At 41.5% G+C, this 24,505-nt stretch overlaps 1 protein-coding gene and 1 pseudogene across 1 annotated transcript in view; both read left to right on the top strand.

The window, feature by feature from the left end:
* Positions 1-24,505, top strand: part of Stau2 (staufen double-stranded RNA binding protein 2) — a 616,065-nt gene that overhangs the window by 156,717 nt on the left and 434,843 nt on the right. The gene's annotated exons all lie outside the window — the stretch shown is intronic.
* LOC150058889 (U6 snRNA-associated Sm-like protein LSm6 pseudogene) lies at positions 14,976-15,217 on the top strand (annotated as a pseudogene).

Below are 24,505 nucleotides of genomic sequence, written 5' to 3'. Positions count from 1 at the left end.
TATCTAAATGCCCCCTTTCAAGGACAATGTCCCCATCCCTGAAACAGACAGATTAAGTAGGAGGAAAGAAACACAAATGAAAAATATTAGCCTGAAAGTCACACACAAAAGAAGTGGCACTGTACCTCAAACTGGTAGAGTGCTAGCTTGAGCAGAAAAGCTCAAGGATAGGGTCCAGGCTTTGAGTTCAAGCCCCACAACCAGAAAATAAAAGAATACAAGCAAATAAAGAATTTATATTTAGCCAATTACTAAATGCATAGAACTATATATAAGGAAACATATATGAACTTCAAGAACTGGAAACAAGAGGTGCTTATTATGTCCTGTATGCAGTTATTTCTATTTTTTTCTGTTATAGATTTCTGTACCCTTTGTCTTGTGCATGAGCTTATCTGACCTGTGGGAGGGAAAAGGAAGCACAGAAACAGCAGAATAAAGGATGAAGTAAGCTATCAGTGATGCTCACTGCATACTATGTCAGAAATAAACTATACAACTTGGGGAGGCGGTAAATGGGAGAAAGTGAGAAGAGGGGATAACAGTGTTTAAAAAGAAATGTTGGCCTGGGAGTTTGGCCTAGTGGTGGAGTGCTTGCCTAGCATTCACGAAGACCTAGATTCAATTTCCTTGGTACCACATACATAGAAAAGGCCAGAAGTGATGCTGTGGGTCAAGTGGCAGAGCTCTAGCCTTGAGGGAAAATCCCAAGGACAGTGCTCAGGCCCCAGGACTGGCCCCCCCAAAAAAATACTAATTGCCTTACTTCTGTAACTGTAACGTCCCTGTTCATCACCTGTAAAATAAAGATTTTTTTTAAAGCCACACACAAAATAATAAAGGAACAGATCAGATACTGACTTCCCATGGCTTGCTCATTGGGGTAAAGGTACAGGCAATGTTTAGAAAAATCAGCTACTAAGTACAGCACTTAAGTTTAAGTATCACTTATTTTACTTCAAAATGGCCCCAAACACAAAAACAATGATTTTGCAAGTTCTATATGCTGAAGCGAAACTGTAAAGCACTTCCTTTCACTACGAAGTGAACATTTACCACAAGTATGTATATACAGAGAAAATATAGGTGCCACCGTCTCCAAGCCGGGAAAAGCCAAGGCAGAGGGCACCGGCCCCGACCACTGCAGAAACCAGCATAGATGGGGCCAGCGGCAGAAGCCAGATGCAAGAACCAGCGCAGATCAGAACAGCAAGGAGCGGAACCCAGACACAGAGCACAAGTGGCGGCAGAGATCTGAGGGGAGTGAACGATTCTCCAATACCAGGGAGCAGCCCACAGGCAGAGGAGTGAGTAGCCAAGCGGGTAGCCCAGCATGACCGCAAACCCATTGGGAAAGCAGAGCTGGTGCCAAGCTATAGAATTTAACTCAGACCCCTCCACCCCACCTGAGAAAAACTGGCAGGAGTAGGAGGGCAAGGAATTTAGAATCCTGTCCCTTCCCTCAACAGCCCCCTCCCCAGGCCATTGACTGGAGACAGACAGGCTGGCGGGCGCTAAAACCCAGCACCCCACCAAAGGGGGCAGAGGTATCCCAGCTCACCCACCCAACAGGTTCCTCTCCCAGGCCACTGGATCTGGAGAGTGGGGGGTGCTGAGACCCTGCCTTCCAACAGCTAGTGGGGTGTGCAGGAGTCTAGGAACCAGCATCTGTCCCACTCAGATCTTGAGCCGGGCACCTTCCAGCTGGGAATTCCCAGCAAGACAGCACCAAGGTGCCCCCCACAGTCACAGACTCTCTAACAAAGCCGCAGAAACACAGCAGGGATCTGAAGGGCAGACAAGTAGTCGAGCTCACTTTCTGAGAATCAGAAAGGCAAGGCTCCACTCTTGGAGCCCACGTCCTCCACTGGGTCCCACCCCTGGGAACAAAGCAGAAACCAGCTGATCCAGCTGAGAGCTCCTGGAAACCCCCAAACTCCAGACCCTTGCCCGGGGCCCGCCCCCGGAAACAGCGCAGGAAAATGAACCATCCATCCAGCGAGCTGAGACTGAAGTGCGCAGACGCATCCCACGGCCCACTGTGAGGCCACTGGTCGGGCTGAAAGCTAGTCATGCGGTAGCACACAGCCTCTGGGAACAGGCCGAACACCTGCAAAAACTGCTAATCTGATCTAGTCAGCGGAGGAATCAATTTGGCCGAGAACCACAGGTTTACACAGATTCCCAGAACCACCGGTCCCAGTCCAAGTAAAGACCGCCACCTACCAACCACAGAACGAACTGCAACTACAGTTCTCGATGCCTAGGAGAGCACAAAGATGAATTACGACATACATAAATAATCAAAGTCCCACACAAAGCCCAAAAGGAAACTAGAGCGAAGGGGCAAGAGAGATGTCACCATTCCAAGAAATGACACCTGAAGAGACATGAAATATGACTCAAATCAAGAACATGATTTTGGACATGACTAATGAAATTAAGCCTGAATTCCAAAAACATAAGCAAGAAATTTCCAAGGAAATCTTCGAATTCAAAAGAGAAGTAGAAGAAAAGTTCAATACCCTCTCAGCAGACTTGACAGCTCAGTGTCCACACTTCAAGCAAAAATGGAGGCATTAAGCAGCAGATTGACTGAGATGGAGAATAGAACATCAGGAACGAAAGATAAAACACAAGAGCTGGAACAGAGAATCACCACCTTGGAGAAATCAGTCAGAATCCACCAGAGAGAACTCCAGGAACTGGCAGATACAGCAAAGAAGTCTAAGCTTAGTATAATAGGGATTGATGAGGGTGCAGAATTTCAGGACAAAGGAATGCAACCCTTATTTGCCAAAATCATAGCAGAGAACTTCCCCAACCTCAAAGGGGAAAATACATTATTGAAGATTTCAGGACTCCCAACAGGCAAGATCCTAGAAGGAATTCATCTAGACATATCATAGTAAAAACACTAGACCCGAATACCAAGGAATTGATCTTAAATGCTGCAAAAACAAAGAAAGAGCTATACTACAATGGGGAAAAAAATCGAATTACAGCAGATCTCTCCACGCAAACCCTAAATGCAAGAAAAGCTTGCAAAAACATCATTGATGTCCTGAAGACCAACAACTGCCAACCCAGGCTGATATGTCCAGCAAAACCAGCATTTACATTTGAGGGAGAAACAAGAATATTTCACTCCAAAGAGAAGCTTTATGAATACCTGCACACTAAACCAGCGTTACAAAAAATATTAAATAATCAAGAACAAATTGTAGAACATCAAGAACCCCCATCAATAGCAAATATCTATAATTCACTAAACACAAAAGGGAAAATAAGAGAGAGAGAAAGAAACTTAGAAGTAAAAATAAACAATGACAATGGACACTGACCACTTCTCCATAATTTCCCTAAATGTGAACGGGATGAACAATCCAATCAAAAGACACAGAGCAGCAGACTGGATTAAGAAACACCACCCATCCATATGTTGCCTCCAAGAGACCCACCTCACTGCCAAAGACAGAAACAAATTCCAAGTGAAAGGATGGAAATGAATTTTCCACTTCAATGCACCATGCAAAAAAGCAGGAGTAGCAATCTTAATCTCCTACAAAATTAACTTCTCAGTAAAATCAGTACATAAAGATAGAGACGGCCATTATATATTAGTAAAGAGTACAATCCATGCCCATAATATTACAGTTCTAAACATTTACTCCCCCAACACGGGAGCACCCAAATTCGTCAAACAAACTCTCTTAGAATTACAGAACAAGATAGACTCAAACATGATCATAGTGGGAGACTTCAATACATGACTGGTCAACTCAACAAAAGTTAAGCAAAGACACCATCAACTTAAATGACACCATAGCCTAGCTGGGCTTAACAGATATACACAGAGTCTTCCACCCAACGGTGAAACTTTTTAGATTTTTCTCAGCAGCACATGGAACACACTCCAAAATAGATCATATAATAGTTCATACAGAAAACTTAAGCAGATACAAGAGGACTGACATAATCCCATGCATTCTATCAGACCACAGTGGAGTCACACTAATTCTGAACAATGAGGCCAAAGTCAAAAAACATTCAATCACTTGGAAGTTGAACAACACACTTCTGAATAACTCCTGGGTAACAGATCAGATCAGAAATGAAATTAAAAACTTCCTTGAATGTAATGACAATCAATTAACATTACAAAGGAACTTTTGGGACACAGCAAAGGCAGTTCTAAGAGGCAAATTTATCGCACTGGGGGCGCATATTGAAAAGACAGAAGAAGAGCATGTAAATAACCAAAAAAAAAAAACCTGAAACACCTAGAGGAGCAAGAAAAACTTAATTCTAAAACAACTAGAAGGACAGAAATAACAAAAATGAAATCAGAAATATCAGAGATTTAAATAAGATCTACTATACACAACATTGATAAATCAAAAAGTTGGTTCTTTGAAAGAGTCAACAAAATAGACAGACCCCTGACAAGATTAATCAAAAAAAAAGGAAAGGGGAGACTCAAATAAACAAGATTAGAGACCCCACAGAAACAATCACAACTGATTTCCAAGACATTCAGTCCATAATGAATAGGTACTACTAGGGCCTATATTCAAAGAAACAAGAAAATCCAGAGAAATGGATGAGTTCTTAAATAAATATAGGCTACCCACACTGAACAACAATGAGGTAAAACCAAGTGAACAAACCAATCTCTTGCAATGAAATTGTGGAAGCAATCAGGGAAATGCCAACCAAAAAGAGCCCAGGTCCAGATGGTTTCACTGCAGAATTCTATAAGATGTTTAAAGATGAAATAACACCTATACTCTTGAAACTCTTCAGAGAAATAGAAACAGAAGGAGCAATACCAAACTCATTTTATGAAGCTAATATTACTCTCATCCCCAAACCAGGGAAAGATCCAACAAAAAAAGAAAACTACAGACCTATCTCTCTAATGAACACAGACACAAAACTGCTAAATAAAATATTAGCCAACAGAATCCAGAAACAAATTTTAAAAATCATACACTATGATCAAGTAGGCTTCATCCCACAGATACAAGGATGGTTTAACATTCGCAAATCAATCAATATAATACATCACATCAATAGAGCTAAGGATAAGAATCATATGATAATTTCTCTGGATGCGGAGAAGGCATTTGACAAAATACAACATCCATTCATGTTGAAAGCACTAGAAAAAATAGAAATAAGAGGTACATTCCTCAAAATAGTGAAAGCCATGTATGAAAAACCTACAGCCAGTATTATACTAAATGGTGAAAGATTGGAACCATTCACCTTAAAATCAGGAAGTAGACAGGGATGTCCACTCTCTCCACTTCTCTTCAATATAGTGCTGGAACCCTTAGCCAGAGCAATAAGGCAACAAAAGTACATCAGAGGGATCCACATAGGGAAAGAAGAAATTAAACAATCCCTATTTGCAGATGACATGATCCTTTACTTGAGTGACCCAACAAACTCCACTCCCAAACTTCTAGAATTAATTGACTATTTTAGCAAAGTGGCAGGATACAAAATTAACCTTCAGAAGTCAGTAGCCTTCTTGTACACCAACAATACACAAACAGAAGGCTAAATCAAGGAAATGATCCCATTCGCAATAGCCCCCAAAAGAACAAAATACTTAGGAATATACTTAACCAAAGACATAAAGGAATTATTCAATGAAAACTACAAAAGCCTAACGAAAGAAATTAAAGAGGACACTAGGAAATGAAAGACATCCCATGCTCTTGGCTAGGGAGAACCAACATAGTGAAAATGGCTATACTGCCAAAATTGATATACAAATTCAATTCAGTCCCCATCAAAATCCCAAAGACATTCTTTACAGAAATAGAAGATACAATCTAAAGATTCATATGGAACAAGAAAAGACCTAGAATAGCCAAAACAATTCTAGGCAAAAAGAGCAATGCTGGTGGTATTACAATACCAGACTTCAAATCTACTATAGAGCCATAATAACAAAAACCGCTTGATATTGGCACAAAAACAGACCAGAAGATCAGTGGAACAGAATAGAAGACCCAGAAATAGAACCACATACCTATAGTCAACTTGTATTTGACAAAGGAGCCAAAGGGATTCAGTGGAACAAACACAGTCTATTCAATTGTTGGTGCTGGCAAAACTGGGCAGCCATATGCAGAAAACTAAAAATTGACCCTCGCCTTTCGCCATGCACAAGCATTAACTCAAAGTGAATCAAAGACCTCAAGGTCAGACCGGAAACCGTGAAACTGCTACATGATAAAGTAGGAGAGACACTGGAACTCGTAGGCATAGGCAAAAGATTCCTGAACAGAATCCCAGGGTCACAACAGATTGGAGAGAGACTCGATAAATGGGACTACCTAAAAATAAAAAGTTTCTGTACAGATAAAAACATAGTCGCAAAAGTAGAGAGACAGCCAACCAACTGGGAAAAGATATTCACCAACAATACATCTGACAAATGCTTAATATCCAGTATCTACAGGGAACTCAAGAAACTAATCCCCCCCAAACCCAATAAACCATTCACTAAATGGGCAAGGGAACTAAAGAGAGACTTATCAGAAGAAGAGATTAAAATGGCAGAAAAGCATATGAGAAAATGTTCATCATCTATGGTCATAAAGGAAATGCAAATAAAAACAATCCTAAGATACCACCTTACCCCAATAAGATTGACCAAGATTTTGAACTCAGACAATGACAGTTGCTGGCAGGGTTGTGGAGAAAAAGGAACCCTACTACACTGCTGATGGGAATGTAAACTAGTTCAGCCATTCTGGAAAGCAGTGTGGAGGTTTCTTAAAGAACTAAAAATAGACCTTCCCTACAATCCCACCATACCACTTCTGGGCATCTATCCTGAACATCATGACCCAAGATATTATAAGGACACTTGCTCAGCTATGTTCATCTCTGCACTATTCACAATAGCCAGGCAATGGAAACAATCCAGGTGCCCTACTGCAGATGAATGGATACAGAAAATGAGGTATATATACACAATGGAATTCTACATAGCCAACAGACAAGATAAAATAATGGCATTCACAGGGAAGTGGATGAATGTAGAGCGAATCATGTTGAGTGAGACAAGTCAAGACCAAAGGAACAAAAGGCGCATGGTATCCTTAATATGTGGCTATTAAATCCAAAGAGTACAGAGTGAGGACTCAATAACTGCATACCCAATGCTATGGACATGGTAATGGAAATATAAACATAACTATATAGACATAAAAACCTATGACTCTATATACATAATGTTTTATTTTATAAATCGGTATGTTTCTATGACATACAAACCCTTAGCCTAATTTTGATTAAGTTCTAAACACTAAGTCCCAGTGATTGTAAATAGATTCCCTTCTTGAATACTTGTTTGTTAAATTTGTCATTTAAAAGATGATGTAAAAATCAACATTAATAAATTCTTTAATAAAAAAAAGAAAGAAAGTTAAAAAAAAAAAAAGAAAGAAAGAAACAGGGCTCAAATGGCAGGGTACCAGTTCTTGCTCAGGCAAGAAAGCCAAGCAACTGTGTGACCCTGAGTTCAAGCCACAGTACCAGAAAAGAGAGAAAAGGAAGAAGGGAGAGGGAAAGGAAAGGAAAAGAATTAAAAGGGTGCTGAGAGTTTGGCCTAGTGGTAGAGTGCTTGCCTAGCATGCACGGACCCAAGTTCTATTCCTCAGTACCACATACATAGAAAAAAGCTGGAAGTGGTGCTGTGGCTCAAATAGTAGAGCTCTAGCCTTGAGAAAAGTCCAAGGACAGTGCTCTGGCCCTGACTTCAAGCCCCAGGAATGGCAAAAAAAAAAAAAAAAAAAAAAAAAGGAAGGGTGATAAGGAAAGAAAGGGAGGGGACACAGAAGGAAAATTGTAAGATTTCTAGAGTAGAGTACTATCTAAGGCACTGGCACTGGGCAGTGTCTTGGAATGTATTCCCTGTAAACAAAAGGAGATTCCTGCCCTGCTGATTTTCCCTTTCATAGGTGCAAATGGTCACATAGAAATATTTCTCTTTCTGGACCTCCAGGATATTGAAACAAAAGCCATATAATGAATGATTGTTGTCCTTAATGTACTATGTAGTCTCTCATCTCCTTTGCTGTCCCTTGGTTATCTCATATTGATATAGTATCTCACTTTGTTATCTGATATATTGAATTTATTTGTATTTGGATATTTGAAATTTGATAGGGAAGGGGGGAAATCCAAGACGCGTGGGGGGTGTGGGGGGGGAGGGAAATGGGTACCAAGACATGTGAAAGGGTATCAATGTATGTGAATTAATGCACCTTCTATCTGGCAAATATCATGTAACCCTTTTACTAATTACAATTAAAAAAATTTAAAAAAATTAAAAAAAAAGAAATATTTCTCTTTCTTTTAAGTGTAAAGATGGAAGAAAGTAATATTGTAAATGATGAAAGCAAATAGCATGAGTTGAATTGGAGTCATGTTTGGTTTTTCAAATGAATATGGACCTGGATGCGTATTAATAGATACTATCTTATCTTGATTTATAAATCTTTTGTGTGTGTGTGTGCCAGTCTTGAGGCTTGAACTGAGAGCTCACTGCTGTCCCTGAGCAGCTTTAGCTCAATGCTAGCAATCTACACATGAGCCACAGGCCCACTTTCAGCTTTTCAAGTAAGTTAGTGGTGATAAGAGTCTCACAGTTTCCTGCCCAAGCTAACTTTGAACCATGATCCTCAGATCTCAACCACTTGAGTAGCTAGGGTTACAGCATTACAGTACCCAGCTAATAATAAATCTTTTCTTTTATAAATCCATCAAGACATTAAAATCTGAGGGGATCTGATCAAAATTGTATTCCAAACAAACCAAAAGTAAAGTCAAATACTCTCACTCTACTCCAATCTGCCCTTGTGGTTTCTCTGCCATTCAGGCAATCACTACCTACTGTGATCATAGAGTTTTCTCTCTAAGAAGCCACATACCAGAGCTTGCTCAGAACCCACTAGTAAATTCTTTCAAGTACAAAATGTAAGCTGTTAACCTCTCAGAGAAAAACAAACAGTACACTTCAAAAAATTTCAAAACCAATAATGAGATCCTGGAACCTGCCAACAGTCTGCAAGAATGGAAATGTGGTCAAAAGATGGGGTACACTTGTCCAGCCCAGAGGGCTGGGAGCTGATGGTCCTAAGGCAGTTGAGCAAGCAGGAAAGAGTTTCGCCTTCAGCAGCAGTTGTCTTTTTCCTGGCAAACAATTCAGGTGCCAGAAACTTTACCCAGACTGGCAGGGCCAGAGATTAGAGAAGGGGGGAGGGAGTCATGAAAGCAGAATGCGTAAAATAAATGAAAGATGGAGTCAAAGCAGTGACAATGTGAAGCAACTGCAGCAGTTACATATTGTGCAAAGCCCTTAAAGCTGCTCCAGGTTCAGAAATCTTCTTAACCTGCATAGAGATGCATTACTGACATGAGCCATCTCACCCAGGAAATAGAGATCTCTCACCCTAGCATCACAGCATACATGCTTGTGGGAGACACTTACTGCCAGTTTTAGTTTCCTTATCCTAAACAGGAGCCATTACACTGTATTACCTCCCAGCCTCCACATATGACTTGTCTTTTTCCCTCCCAGTGCTTCATGGCACCTGGCTTTTCCTGGCACCTGCCTTGATATATCAATGGCACCTTCCTCTTCCTTTCACCTGAACCAGGTTTCTTAATTAACCCTTATTTCATTTTGCAGTGATTAGGAAAACACAAAGTCATTTGGGGTCATCTCTTCAAGGTTGAGAATCCTGAGCCACCCACCTGCTCCTGCTTGTCAAAAAGAGATCTGCCAAGTGCTGAAAATGTCCCATTAAGTCATTTAAAGCGATAGCTCTGCACCCAGCCAGCAGCGCATAACCTTAATTTGAGAAATACTCCTTGTGGGAGTGAGTATTTCTAGAGAACTGCTCAGAGAAAATGGGACTTTTTGAGGAATCAAAGAACCGGTGAAGGTTCTGTGATTGTGTCACAGAAATTCTTTGCAAATGGTTCTTTACTAGAAAATGAAAATAAGCTCCCATCTGAAAATGTCATCATCATATTTATTTCCTCTACAAATAAGAGCATTCCTTCAAGCAGTAAGCCCTGTGATCTTGCTCATGGTAAAGGGTATGAGAAGGCGAACTGATTCCACTACCATCTATAATGTTTTGTAACTAGCATCTCCTTTAGAAAACAGCTGAGATGACAAGAATGTGCATTTTAATAGTTTCAGATCCAAATGCACAGCAGTCTATCTTGATATTACTTCATGGACACATCCAGCCTTTGGGAACTACACATATGCAATGCTTTGGGGTGGAGAGTTTTGTTTTCGCCAAAGATTAGGCTTTATTTCATGAAAACTTTTACATTGAATACTGTATGTATATTATTAACTTGTTTTTACTACAAAAGTGATAGCAAGGTTGCAGTTGTATAAGTCAGGTATTGAATATATAAACACTGTCACCTCTTCCCTCATTTACTCCCAATTTTTACCCTCCTGATCTCCCCTCTCCCCACAAAGTGTATAGCTCATTTCCACTTATCACTGTTGAATTGATTTACTCTTTGTCCCTCTATTTGTGCTTCCCCTTTCCCTCCACAGATCAGATAAACTTATATATGAGATGAAAGGTACAAAAGTCAAAAACAATGACGGGGGGGGGAAACAGGAAGAAAAAAACAAAAATTACATTTAAAAACAATGCTTGTTTCCATTTCTTGGAGTTAATTTCAATCAGCACCATTTTATATGATCATTTGCATATAGCAAGTAAGCCCTGTGATCCTCTCCTAAGAATATTGTCCTTTGGTCTCACTGTGTGAATGTTTAGAGTCCTCTTTAATTTATCATGTCCATGTGTAATTTTTTGGCTTTTACTATCCATTGGGTTTATTTGTAGATTTATAGGCATATTGTAATTATTTCAAATGAGGGAAACCATACAACCTATCTTTAGGTCTGGCTTACTTTTTTTTTTTTTTTGGGTTGGGGTAATGTATAGTTACAGTTACATTCTTCAGGTAACGGGTGCATTACTTCTCACACATTGATACCCCTTCTCATGTTTTGTCCCCCTTTCCCTCCCCCTACACCCTCCCAATCATTTTGTTTTCCCCCCTTCCCTTCCCTATTTCAAATAAATGTGTATACAATATACCAGGTAACAAAGTCAGATACAGTATCAACATGGGATTAAGCATAAGGGAAAAAGAAGAGAAGAGAAATAACATAGTACATTAAGAACAACAATCATGCAAGATAAAGCTCTTCTTGCCATATCCTAGAGATCCTTTCATTTAGTCTCATCCTATTTGACCTTAAATGCATAACTTTTGAGCTGTTGTAATCCTCTGCCAAGAGAGTCCTAGATGTGTACTAATTATTACAAATGAGGGAAACCATTGAGGCTATGTTCCTTGGGTCTGGCTTAATTCACTTAATATGAGCTTTCCCAAGTCTTTGCATTTCCTTACAAATGGGGCGATGTTATTCTATCTGATGGCAGCATAGAATTCCATTGTGTATAAGTACCACATCTTGTTGATCCAATCATCTACTGAGAAGCATATGGGTTGTTTCCATATCTTAGCTATGGTAAATAGTGCTGCAATGAACTAATGTGCTAATGAGTTCAGTATAGCCTCATTTCTGGACCTTTGGGTAAATGCCAAGCAGTGGGATTGCTCTATAGGAGGGATCTATGTTTAGTCTTTTGAGGAATTGCCATACTGCTTTCCATAGTGGTTGAATGATCACCAACAGTGTAGTAGTGATCCCTCCTGCCCACATCCCCTCCAGCATCTATTGATATTAGATTTCTTTTTTTTTTTTTTTATAAAATCAACATTTTATTTTATTTTATTTTATTTTATTTTTGGCCCCTTTCTCTTTCTGGCCCCGCTCGCTCCGGCCCTGCTCGCTCCGGCCCGGCTAGGCCCCCTTTCTAGCTCAGGCCCCGCTCGCTCAGGCCCCGCTCGCTCTGGCCCCGCTTGCTTCCGCCCGGCTCGCTCCAGCTTGCTCTTGGCCCCGCTCGCTCTGGCCCGGCCCTGCTCCTGGCTTGCTCTGGCCCTGCTCGCTCCGGCCCGGCCAGCTCTCGCTTGCTCCTGGCTCTGCTCGCTCTGGCCCCTTCTCGCTCTGGCCCCGCTCGCTCCGGCCTCGCTGGCTCTGGCTCGGCTCGCTCCCGCACGCTCCAGTCCTGCTCGCTCCGGCCCCGCTCGCTCCGGCCACCACTCGGTTGGGCTCTGTTCACTTCAGCTCAGCTCGCTTCTTTCGCTCTCTGTCGCCGTCGCAGTCTTGTCTCTGCCACTTTTCCGGTTTGGTTGTGTCTCGTCTCTGCCACTTCCAGCTTGGTTGTGTATGTGGGATACCGAGGAATCGAACCCGGGTCTTTGTGCATGCTAGGCAAGCACTTTAACCGCTAGGCCAAACTCCCGGGCCCGATATTAGATTTCTTGATAATAGCCATTCTAACTGGAGTGAGGTGGGATCTCCAAGTTGTTTTGATTTGCATTTCTTTTATGGACAGAGATGTGGAACATTTCTTCGTGTGTCTATAGGCCATTTTTATTTCCTCTCCAGTCTCTCTTTAACTCTTTTTTTTTTTTTTGGTGGGTCATGGGACTTGATCTCGGCCTGGGTGTTGTCCCTGAGCTCTTCAGCTCAAGGCTACCACCCTACCCTTGAGCCAAGCCTCACTTCCTGTTTTCTAGAGATTAATTGGAGATAAAAGTCTCAAGTCTTTTTGTGCCCAGGCTGGTTTTGAACCTTGATCCTCTGATCTCAGCCTCCTGAGTAGCTAGGATTACAGGCGTGAGCCACCATCCCGCTTCTCTTATCTCTTTAGCCCATCTTTTAATGGGATGCTTGTTTCTTTGAGGACTTGTTTTTGAGAGACTCAACTTTTTGAGCTGTAGGTATATTTTAAATATGAGGCCCTGTCTATTGTATGGCTAGTGAAGAGCTTCTCCCACTCTGTGAGCTTCCTATTTAATTTGCTAGCTATGTCCTTTGCCAACTGAAGCTCTGCACTTTAATGCAGCCCCATTTGTCCAAACTTTCTTTAATTTGTTGTGTTTCTGGGTCTTTATTAACAAAGTTTCGACCTGTGCCAAGGAGTCCTAGTGTATCTCCTATTCCTTCTTGTAAAGTTTTCAGGGTATCTGCTTTTACCTTAAGGTCTTTGATCCATTTGGAATTAATTCTGGTACAAGGTGACATATAAGGATCTAACTTTAGTTTTACACAGGTACTTAACCAATTCTGCCAGCACCATTTGTTGAAGAGGCTTAGGTCTGGCTTATTTTGCTTAATATAATTTTTCCAAGTCTCAATTTCCTTGCAAATGGGGAAATGTCATTTTTTTTCTTTTTCTGCCAGTCCTGGGCTTGAACTGAGGACCTGGGCACTGTCACTGAGCTTCTTTTGCTCAAGGCTAGAACTCTGCCACTTGAGCCACAGCACCATTTCCTGCTTTTTCTCTTTATGTCGTACTGAGAAAGTGAACCCAGGGCTTCATGCATGCTAGTCAAGCACTCTACCACTAAGCCACATTCCCAGCCCAAATGTCATTCTGTCTGAGAGAAGCATCAAATTCCATTGTGTATATACACCACATTTTCTTGATCCAATATATTATTTTATATCTCCATCTGATCCACATCCCTGACTGTCAGATAATATAGAGTATACCTTACCCTCCAGCCCACCCCCTGAATAAATGCCATGTAAACACTGCACACTGTGGCTGCCGAGTTGCCATCACATTCTTCAAAAGGAACTGCAAAGAATCATCTTATGAAATGTGTTTGGTGTGACTAGAGACATCTTTATTCTGTCTCTGGAAATTGTCATGGACTTGTTGTGACTATTGATTCCACTGGGTGCTCTCAGTTTTGTTCATTCCTGCAAAGGCAGAAACTACACTGGTTTCCTGCTTACCACATAGGGCAACTCAGCTCAGTGACGAGGGCTGCGGGCTCCTGAAGTGTGTTTACCTGGCCCCAACTATATAGCTGTGTCACCATTTCTTTTGGCCTCAGTTTTCATCTGTGAAATTAGGGTGCATGTACACAAACCCCAAATTCTCCTGCTGGTCCAAATAATAAGACTGCTAAAACTGCATCTAAGAAGTGGCACAACCTGCAAAAGGCGAAGAGAAAGAGAAAGAGAGAGAGAAAGAGAGAGGGAGGGAAGGAGAGAGAGAGAAAGAGAGAGAGAGAGAGAGAGAGAGAGAGAGAGAGAGAGAGAGAGAGAGAGAGAGAGAGAGAGATTTAGTACATGGATCACCCAGTCAAAAACTGAGAAGTCCTATAATAGCCCCGCTGTAAGATAGACAGCTAGCCAGCTAGCTACTGAGGAGGCTGAAATCTGAAAATCTCAGTGCAAAGCCAGCCTGGAAAAAAGTCTATAAGATGCTTATCTCCACTTAACCAGCAAATAGCCAGAAGTGCAGGTGTGGCTCAAATGGCCAAGTGCCAGATTTAAAAAAAAAAGATAGTGAGATGCTGGACACAGTGACTCACACCTGTAATCGTAGCTACTCAGGAGGCTGAGATCTGATGATCGCAGTTCAAAGCCAGCCTGGGCACTAAAGTCTGTGAACTTTCACCTCCAATTAACCACCAGAAAACTGGAAGTGGTGCTGTGGCTCAAGGGGTAGAGCAGTAGCCTTGAGCTGAAGAGTTCAGGGACCGCATCCAGGCCCAGAGTTCTAGTTACACAACTGCCAAAAAAAGGAAAAAATAGTGAGAGTCCAAGGTCCTCAGTTCAAGCCCCAATACTGACAGTGAGGAGGAAAAAAAAAGTTTTTAAAAGTAAAAATTTGGTCGGAGCGTGGGACGCGGAAGCACTGGAGGTGAATCTGGGTCCATGAGAGATGAATTGATGGCCTACTCAAGTTACACAGCTAAATAAGTAGCAGAACTGGGATTAGAACTCAGGTTTCCTGCTTTCCTAGATTGTTAAAATGAGTCTACGGAAGCAAACCCCTAGTGACTTCTTAAAGCAAATCATCGGACGGCCAGTTGTAGTAAAATTAAATTGTGGGGTAGATTATCAAGGGGTCCTGGCTTGTCTGGATGGCAAATGAACATAGCCTTGGAGCAGACAGGGGAATATGTAAATGGACAGCTGAAGAACAAATATGGGAATGCCTTTGTCCGAGGAAACAATGTGTTGTACATCAGCACCCAGAAGAGAAAAATGTGAAGGTCCCCGGGAAGCTGTGCATTTCATGTTTAGACATAATTTTTTGAAATGATTTTCTATTTTGGGGGTTCTTTTGTGATATAATTTGTCCAGTTTTCATAATAGTTGGTCATTTTTTTTACGGACGTATGAGTAAGATATATAAAATTACGATTGGCTTGTAAACAATTGCCGATTTCAGTTTCATTTTCTTTTACAAGTGTGTCAATATACAAAATGCTAAAAGAATTAAAAGAAATATCGAAACCTAAAAAAAATTAAAAATTTGTTCCTGGTAAAGCTATAAGCAAAAATACCACCAGCCATCACACAAGGAGGAGGCAACCCACTCAACCCACTCAGCCCTGTGTTCTCAGGAAGGCTTTGCGCTTCTTTTGTTGTTTTCTGTTTTTTAATCCCCTTTCCCAAAAGCCACTTCAAAGCAAACTTTACTCATCCTTCCTTCCAAAACACTTCAGAGCCTAGAATCTAGATGGAACAAAGAGAGAAAAGAAGTCACAGTGTGCAGGGCCAAATCACCAGCCACCCATGGCATCCAGAAACTCTCCTTCATTCAACAAGTATTCATCAAAAGCTGAGTATGTGCTGCATATGGCACTGGATGCTGAGAGACGCAACAGTCAATAGCCCCTACTCCTATAAATGTCACAATCAAGTGTACAAAGGCTGATGTGTGTGTGTGTGTGTCTGTGTGTGTGTCTGTGTGTATCTATGTGCCAGTATTAGAGTTTGAACTCGGGCCCTAGAGGCTCTCCCTCGCTTTTCCACTCAGTGTTGGCTTTTTGATGATTAATTAGAGATACAAATCTCACAGACTTTCCTGTTCAAGCTGGCTTTTTCAAATGATCCTTAGATCTCAGACTCTTGAATAGTTATAAGCATAAGCCATGGGTGCCAGGCTGACAATTTTTTTTGCCAGTCCTGGGCCTTGAACTCAGGGCATGAGCAATCTCCTTAGGATTTCTCAAGGCTAGAGCTCTACCACTTGAGCCTCAGCACCATTTCTGGCTTTTTCTACGTATATGTGGTACCGAGGAATCGGACCTGGGTCTTCATGCATGCTACGCAAGCACTCTACCACTAAGCCAAACTCCCGGCCCAAAAGGCTAACAATTTTTTTGACACTTTGAAATGAACATATTATATAGTATCTTACTAGAAGATAAATGATGCAGAAAAACAATAGGGTGCAGCAGGTGAGTCAGAAGTGCTGCTGACAGGAGATTATTCAAGTGTTTATTAGAGTTGTCAAGGAAGCCCAGCAAGAGAGTGACACTGAAGAAAGGATTTGTGTGAGATGATTAATTATACTCGTGGCTGAGGAAGAACATTCTAGGCAGGTGGCACACCTAATACTAGGGCCCTAACCTGGAAGCACATTTGGAATGTTTAAGAAACAATGAAAAGATGTATGCACAAGGATGTCAGAGAAATGGCAGGGAAGGACAGTTACCTTTGCATGCTCGATATGGGCTCTGGTTTATGCAGAGGGATCGAGGGAACCATGGAAGGGTTTGGAGCAGAGAAATGACTGAGCTGGTTGTTGTGTTCAAGAGCCAAGTATCTGGAGAAGGAACATACCTAGGTGGTGAGGTGTTTACTTCCCAGGGCCTTGGACTCCATCGCCAGAGCAATAGAGGATAAACATGAGGAGGAAGAGAAGGAGGAAAAGGAGGAGAGGGAGGAGGAATTGGAGGAGGTGGAGGAATTGTTGTTTGAGTGAGAGGGTTAGGAGGAAGAAGAGGAGGAGGCACCACCACCACTACCATCCATCTAGCCACTGTATAGACAGTAGAAGAGAACCCCAGAGAGCAGTGGAAAGCAATGGTAATAACCTACACTGGGGGATATTGGGTAACCAGTCTGATGTAATGGTAATGGAGACAGTGAGAAGACAACAGGACAGCTAGACATGAGGACCATTTGAAGGGTACGAAGAAGATGAATGAGAAGGGGTCTGGAATGTTTCCATTGTATTTAGACTACAATCTTAGAAAAATGGAACTGCAGGGCTGGGAATGTGTCTTAGTGGTATAGTGCTTGCCTAGCATATATGAAGCCCTGGGTTCAATTCTTCAGTACCACATAAACAGAAAAAGCCGGAAGTGGTGATGTGACTTAAGTGGTAGAGTGCTAGCCTTCACTAAAAGAAGTTCAGGGACAGTGCCCAGGCCCTGAGTTCAAGCCCCAGGACTGGCATAGAGCCAGACTACACAAAGAGCTCCTTTATGACCCAGTAATTCCACTACTTGGCATTTACCCAATCGTCCAGAAACAAGGACATACTAAACCCACTAGCACAATGATGTTCATTGCAGCACTATTTACCATAGCAAAGGTATGTCTGGAACCAACCCAGATGCCCCTCAGTTGATGAGTGGATCAACAAGATGTGGTATTTATACACAATGGAATTCTATGCTGCTGTCAGAAAGAACAATAATGCCCCATTTGTAAGGAAATGGAAAGACTTAGAAAATATCATATTAAGTGAAGTAAGCCAGACCCAAAGGAACATAGGCTCAACGGTTTCCCTCATTTGTCATAATTAATACAAACAGTGGACTCTCCTAGCAGGGGATTACAGTAGCTCAAAACCTAGATACATAAGGCCATATAGAATGAGGCTAAATGAAAAGACTTCCAGGATATGGAAGCAGGAGCTATATAATGTGTGATGATTATTCTTAATCTCATCTCTTTTGTTGTCCCTTGATTATTCTCATACTATTAGAGTATCTTACCTTGTTATCTGGTATATCGTATATATGTTTATTTGTTTATTTGAAATAGGAACAGGAGGGAGGAAAAAAGAGGAGGGGGTTATGGGAGAGGAAAATGGGGACAAAAACATGAGTAGGGGTATCAATGTTTGTGAATAATGTACCTTCAATCTGGAGAATACAACTGTAACCCTTCTATTAATTACAATAAAAATATTTTAAAAAAAGATAGAAAAGAAAATTAGCTCTGCTGGGAGGCAGATGTCAGCAGGAGAGGAGGAGGCCAACGAAGAGGATGATTGAGGGTAAATATAGCCAAAATGCAGGGAAAGAAATGAGAGAGAAAAATCAGGAGGGTGAGTTTGAGGGTAAACATTGTATGCATAGGCCTGGGAGTGTGGCCTAGTGGAAGAGTGCCTACCTAGCATGCACAAAGCCCTGGGTTCGATTCCTCAGTACCACACACACAGAAAAAAAAAGCTGGAAATGGCATTGTGGCTCAAGTGGTAGAGCGCTAGCCTTTGAAAGTCCAAGGACAATGCCCAGGCCCTGAGTTCAAGCCCCAGGACTGGAAAAAAAAAAGTTAAATCAAACATTGTATGCATATATAGAAATGTCATAATGAATGAAATCCTTCTTGTACAATAAATATGTTAATAAAAATGTCAATATGAAAAAAAAGGGAACTCCAGAAAGTAGAAACAACAGAGCTTTTGCTTTGTTGTTGTTTTCATTTTTTTTTTCTTTTGGTCTTTTTGTTCCTTTATTGTCTTTGGGAGGGTAAAGGGGTACAGAAATGAACAGACACAAAGGTGAACAAATACAGCAGTGGTAATCACTAGATACTATGTGGAAAATTTGTGGATAAGGGCCAGGTACGTCGCCTAGTGGTAGAGTGCTTGCCTAGCATGCATGAAGCCCTGGGTTCCATTCCTTGATACCACAGAAAAGGCTGGAAGTGGTGGTGTGGCTCAAGTGGTAGAGAGCCAGCAGAGAATGGAATGAAGAAAGGGGTAACATTGTCTAAAAGGAAATGTACTCTTTACCTGACTTATGTAATTGTAACCCCTCTACATATCGCCTTTATAATAACAATAATTTTTTAAGAAAATGAACTCTGCAAGTTATGGGTAGGGACCAGAGGGAAAAGCTGGGACTGAGTGAGGGAAGGGATGACATTATCCAAAAAGAAAGGTACTTATTACCTGCCTTGTGTAACTGTAACCATTCTGCACATCACTTTTATAATAACTATTTTTAAAAAAGAAAACTGAGATTGTTTCTTAACTGAGATGTAAAAGAATGTACGCCAAGCCCACTTGAAGGAAAAAGCTGTAAACATGCACAGGTAAAAACATTAGAGACAGAAGCAGTGGTTGACTCTGAGTCTGGAATTCAGGGAAGCGGCTGCTAGACACCCAGCCAAGAGCAGATGAGATTTCCAAAGCAAACATAAAGTAGAGAAATAGAGACAGGCTGAACTTGGGGTCTGGATACATCAATGCAAAGAGAAGGAAGCCGCAAGCCTCTGAGAAGATGTGCCCATGAGCTAGGAGAGAAACTAGGCGATTTGAAGTCCCAGAAACTGGGAGAAGAAAGTATTTCCTGGAGGAATGAGCACTTTCCCAGCTACCATTGAGATGTAACAAAGTAGAAGCTGAAAGCCAAGCTTTGGATTTAGCAAAGACCAAGAATGACCTTCAATTAGGAAAACCTCAGCAATAAAGAGAAAGGGGGGCACAGTTGCCCTTTACAGGGGGTCATTAAACCTTTCAAGAGGGAAAGAGGGAGAGGCGGATGAAGCCTTCAGCATGTAAGGGACAGACTTGTCTGTGCCTAGCTAAGATGTTTCAGTGCATGCTTTTGTTTTCTCAGTACTCAACAGATTATGCTGCTAACTTACTGACTCTGTTCTCCAACCCTTTCCTAAATCAAGCTTATGCTTTTAAGTAAAAGAAAAAAAATGAGAGGTCACCTACCTACAATTAAGCCATCACTCCTATAAAACCATAACATGCAAGGGATTCCCACCACATTCCTCTTCAATTTGAGACTCATTGCGTCAACAATGGATTTCTGGTTTTGATATTGTTGCCTCACCTTTGGAAGAGCAATATTAAGGATTCACACTGGCCTTTCTCAATAGTCATCCCAAGAGAGCAGACTTCAAGGTCAAGGTCAAGCTTGCGCATCTCATCATCACACACCCTATCTCTCATACATCATCTCCTATCACTAGCGTTCCTGCCAAGTTACCCACTTCGAGCTGTCTCTTATTCACACAAAACCATATGTGAACACAGAAGAGATGATATACTTAAATCCGTCAGAATAATTTCTTTTTTCCTCTCAAAAATGGAAGATCTGCCTCAAAAATTCCTAAGCAGTCAGCACCAGTAGCTCAGAGCTATAATTCTAGCCACTCCAGGGAATGAGATATGAGAATTTTATTTCAGAGTCATTCTTGGTGTGGGGGGGGGACTTTTATCTCCAATTAACCAGCAAAAATCCAGAAGTGAAGGTGTGATTCAAGTGGTAGAGAAAAAAAGCTTAAGGGGAAAAAAAGCCTTGAGAAAAAAAGCTAAGTAAGAGCACTAAGTAAGGGCTTGAGTTCGAGCCCCAATTCTGATATGATTTTTTTTTTTTGCCAGTCCTGGGCTTGGGCTCAGGGCCTGAGCACTGTCCTTGGACTTTCTCAAGGCTAGAGCTCTACCACTTGGAGTCTCAGCACCACTTCCGGCTTTTTTCTATGTATGTGGTACCAAGGAATCGAACCCAGGTCTTCGTGCATGCTAGGCAAGCACTTTAACCACTAGGCCAAACTCCCAGCCCTTCTGATATGATTTTTTTTAACTCTAACTCACTCGTATATACCATTAGCTTATTTCCCCAGTTAAATTACAAGATCAAATGTATTTTTAAGGACACTCACAAGACATTATATTTATGTGACTAATCTTTTTCTCAACCTGATGAAAAATCTACTACTCGCTCCTTATAGCTAGAAAACAGGAAAGTTTCAGTAGATTCTACACCTGAAAAAAACAAAACAGTAATTAAACATTGCTTAAGAAAAGGTGGCACTGCAAGGGAAATTAATAATATTGATAATATTCATAGAAGGTACTTAAACCATTTAAAATGTAGTATTTAAAGGAGAGCCACCTACCAGAAAGACAATGTAAGACATATGATAGATAGATATTTATAAGTTGATGTATTATTTCCACTGTTCTGAAGTTATGAAGATTTTGTTTTAATTGCTACACTACACACATATACACACAGAACCCTTTTATGTATACCCTCACCAACAGCCATACACGTCTGTATCAACAACCTACCAGCCCACACATTTTTTTCAGCATACACACCCTACCAGCTAGATTCAATAAAAACAAGCTCACTAGTCCTTTCTTGGTTCCACAACACAGGTCCCTCTACCCTTAAGTTATAAATAGACTACTCCTCAAACTGCTTTTTTCATAATTATGTAATTATTATCTTAGTATAAAATTAAAAGAAAATCCCCAGTACAAAAAAGAAAGAAAAGAAAAATTGAAAGCAAAAAAATAGCTCTTGCCTAAGTAACATACAAAAAAAAGAGATTTGCATCTTCCCCTTGCCTGTAGATTTCATCACAGCAGAAATGATCTCAATCTCTGCCTCAAGAAAGAAAGAAACCAAGAGTCATTTATCAAATTCCAAATAAATAATATGCCTTCTTAAAATACTATTTTTAGATGTTGGGTTGTATAAGTAACTTGCAGAAAATGGAATATGAAGGCAGCTCCTCATAAGAGACAGGCATGAGAGGCATATATTTAAGAACCTACCAACCCAGGACCAGCAGATGATGAAATCTGACAGATTGGCTGGCATTATCTCCCCCATTCTGGGTGCTTGTCTCATGCAATCTGCTCCCACGGGCTGAGCCACTGCCTTGTTCTAAAAACATCAAACACACACACACACACACACACACACACACACACACACCCCACCTCCCATCCTGGAAACTGAAGAAGGATGGTACACTGTGGTAAACATTGATTCCCTGAAATTTTCTTCACTAAACTTTTAGGATTCCTATTTACCACATATTCAGAGTATAGCATCCACACACCAGTAGCTCATGTTTGTAATCTTAGCTTCTCAGGAACCTGAGATCTGAGGATTAGGGTTTAAAGCCAGCCTGGAAAAAAACCATGATAGTTCTTATCTCCAAAATTAATCACCAAAAAATCCAGAAGTGGAGGTGTGGCTCAAGTGGTAGAGCAACTGTGAGGCAGAAAAAAAAAAGGCTCAGAGACAATGCCCAACCGAATGCACAACCTCACTATTATCAACAATAGTTCAAAAACATTTGGTCAGCAAATCTATTGAGCACATGCTATGTGCCAAGCAGTACAATGGCTATAAAAGTTGTGCAGCTAAGGCCTGAGAATGTGGCTTAGTGGTAGAGTGCCCGAATAGCATGCATGAAACCCTGGTTTCCATTCCTCAGTACCACATACACAGAAAAAGCCAAAAGTGGCACTTTGGCTCAAGTGGTATAGTGTTAGCCTTAAGTAAAAGAAGCTCAGTGTGGGGTGTGAGTTTGGCCTAGTGGTAGAGTGCTTCCTACCTAGCATTCATGAAGACCCAGGTTCAATTCCTCAGCACCACATACATAGAAAAGTCAGAAATGGTGATGTGGCTCAAGTGGTAGATCACTAGCCCTGAGGAAAAGCTCGAGGACAGTGCTCAGGCCCTTAGTTTAAGCCCCAGGACAGGCAAAAAAAAAATGTGTAGCTGAATCCCAGAGGCTCTTCTGTGTGTTTGTGTGTAAGTGTGTGTACATGCAACACACATGTGTTGGAGCTGGGGATCAAACCTACTTCTTTATGATTGCTCGATAGGTGTTCTACCACGGAGCCACAGCCCCGCTCTGGTCTTCTCTTAAAGATTAGGATGTGTAAAAACAAAATGCATGTTCTAAGGAAAGACAGCCACAAAAGAGCTTGCATTTGCTCTGGGCTCACAGGAAGAGTTCAGAGCAGGAGAAGGGCAGAGGAACTTTGCAGGAGGTAATGAAGTCAAACCTAACTGAGAACCTTGAAAGAACAATGCAAAGAGTGGAGAGGACCAGGCTGAATGGCAAGTTGGGCAGGAAAGAGTTTGAATGCCAGGCTTTTCCTTGATACTAAAGTAATAAGAAACCATGAATGATTTTTACCCAAGGAAGAGCAATCAAATCAAATTATATAATTGTATCCTTGTGACAGGGTTTGCTGGATGGATTGAAATAGGCTGAGAAAATCAGAACTTAAAGTGGAGCTGTTGCAGCTCATGGGTGGTGGGGGAAAGAGGGAGGCAAGAGCTATTCCAGAGATGAAATTGACAGGAATCAGGAGCTCTGGATCCTAGAGGTGATGAGGGAGGAGAGATAACAGCTGCTAAGTCCAATGACCCCCAACTACAGTGACAGGTGAGACAGATGCTGATAATGCTGTCATGAAGTATGAGATGAGGGGTGGATTTGAATACCGAATCACATGCAACATCTGATGTTCAGTAGATTCCCACAGTGAGTGGGAAAAAAGGGGGGAAGGGGTCAACTTGCTGTAGGGCCAGGCATCACCAATGCTGACTTAAAGTCAGCCAGATGACCATAGGAGACAGGGCAAAAAGAGCAGCCCAGAAGTTAGCAGATATGATGGATTGACCGGAATGTCAATATGGCATGGCAACTTGCATGGAAAAACATAATCCAACTGGAAAGTACATACCTAGGGGGATGGGGGCATGCCGGCTTCTGATGGCTAACACAAAAGCCATCTAAGCCCCATTCCCTGAAAGCCAGATGCTCCCCTGATTTTGCTTTCCACCAAAGAGGCAAAGTTGTTAACATGAAAACTCTCCTGAAAGCCTATGGAAAACACATTTCTCTGATAAGAAGAACAACGAAATAGGGCATCCACCTCTTTACACTGCTGAATGAGGAAACGATACCTAAAAGGGCTCTGAGACAATTGTGCACTTGGGAGATGACTTTTGTCAACACATGAATGATAACAGAGAGGTACAAAGAGAGGTACAAAGAGAAAGGAGATTGTCAGGGAAGCCCAGAGATAATCACCAGAGGAAAATCAGACTCTAAAGAAGTTCAGAGAGGGCCAGGAGTTTGGCCTAGTGGTAGAGTGCTTGCTTACCATGCACTCGGTACCACATACATAGGAAAAAGCTGGAAGTGGTGCTGAGGTTCAACTGGTAGAGTTCTAGCTTTGAGAAAGTTCAAGGACAGTGCTCAGTCCCTGAGCTCAAGCCCAGGACTGGCAAAAATAAATAAATAAATAAATAAATAATCAACTAGAATTTAAAAAAGAAGAAGAAATTCAGAGGAAGCCAGACACTGGAGGCTCATACCTGTAATCCTAGCTACTCAAGAGGCTGAGATCTGAGGATCACAGTTCAAAGCCAGCCCAGGCAGAAAAGTTCCTGATATTGTTATCTACAATTAACCACTTAAAAACTGAGAAGTGGCACTGTGGCCCAAACTGAGAGAGCACTAGTCTTGAGCAGA

The sequence above is a fragment of the Megascapheus bottae genome, chromosome 9 (genome assembly GCF_031878675.1).
Source record: "Megascapheus bottae isolate mThoBot1 chromosome 9, mThoBot2.hap1, whole genome shotgun sequence".
Classification (NCBI taxonomy): domain Eukaryota; kingdom Metazoa; phylum Chordata; class Mammalia; order Rodentia; family Geomyidae; genus Megascapheus; species Megascapheus bottae.
The sequence above is the reverse complement of the archived record's forward strand: the minus strand, read 5'-3'. Positions and strand labels throughout refer to the sequence as shown.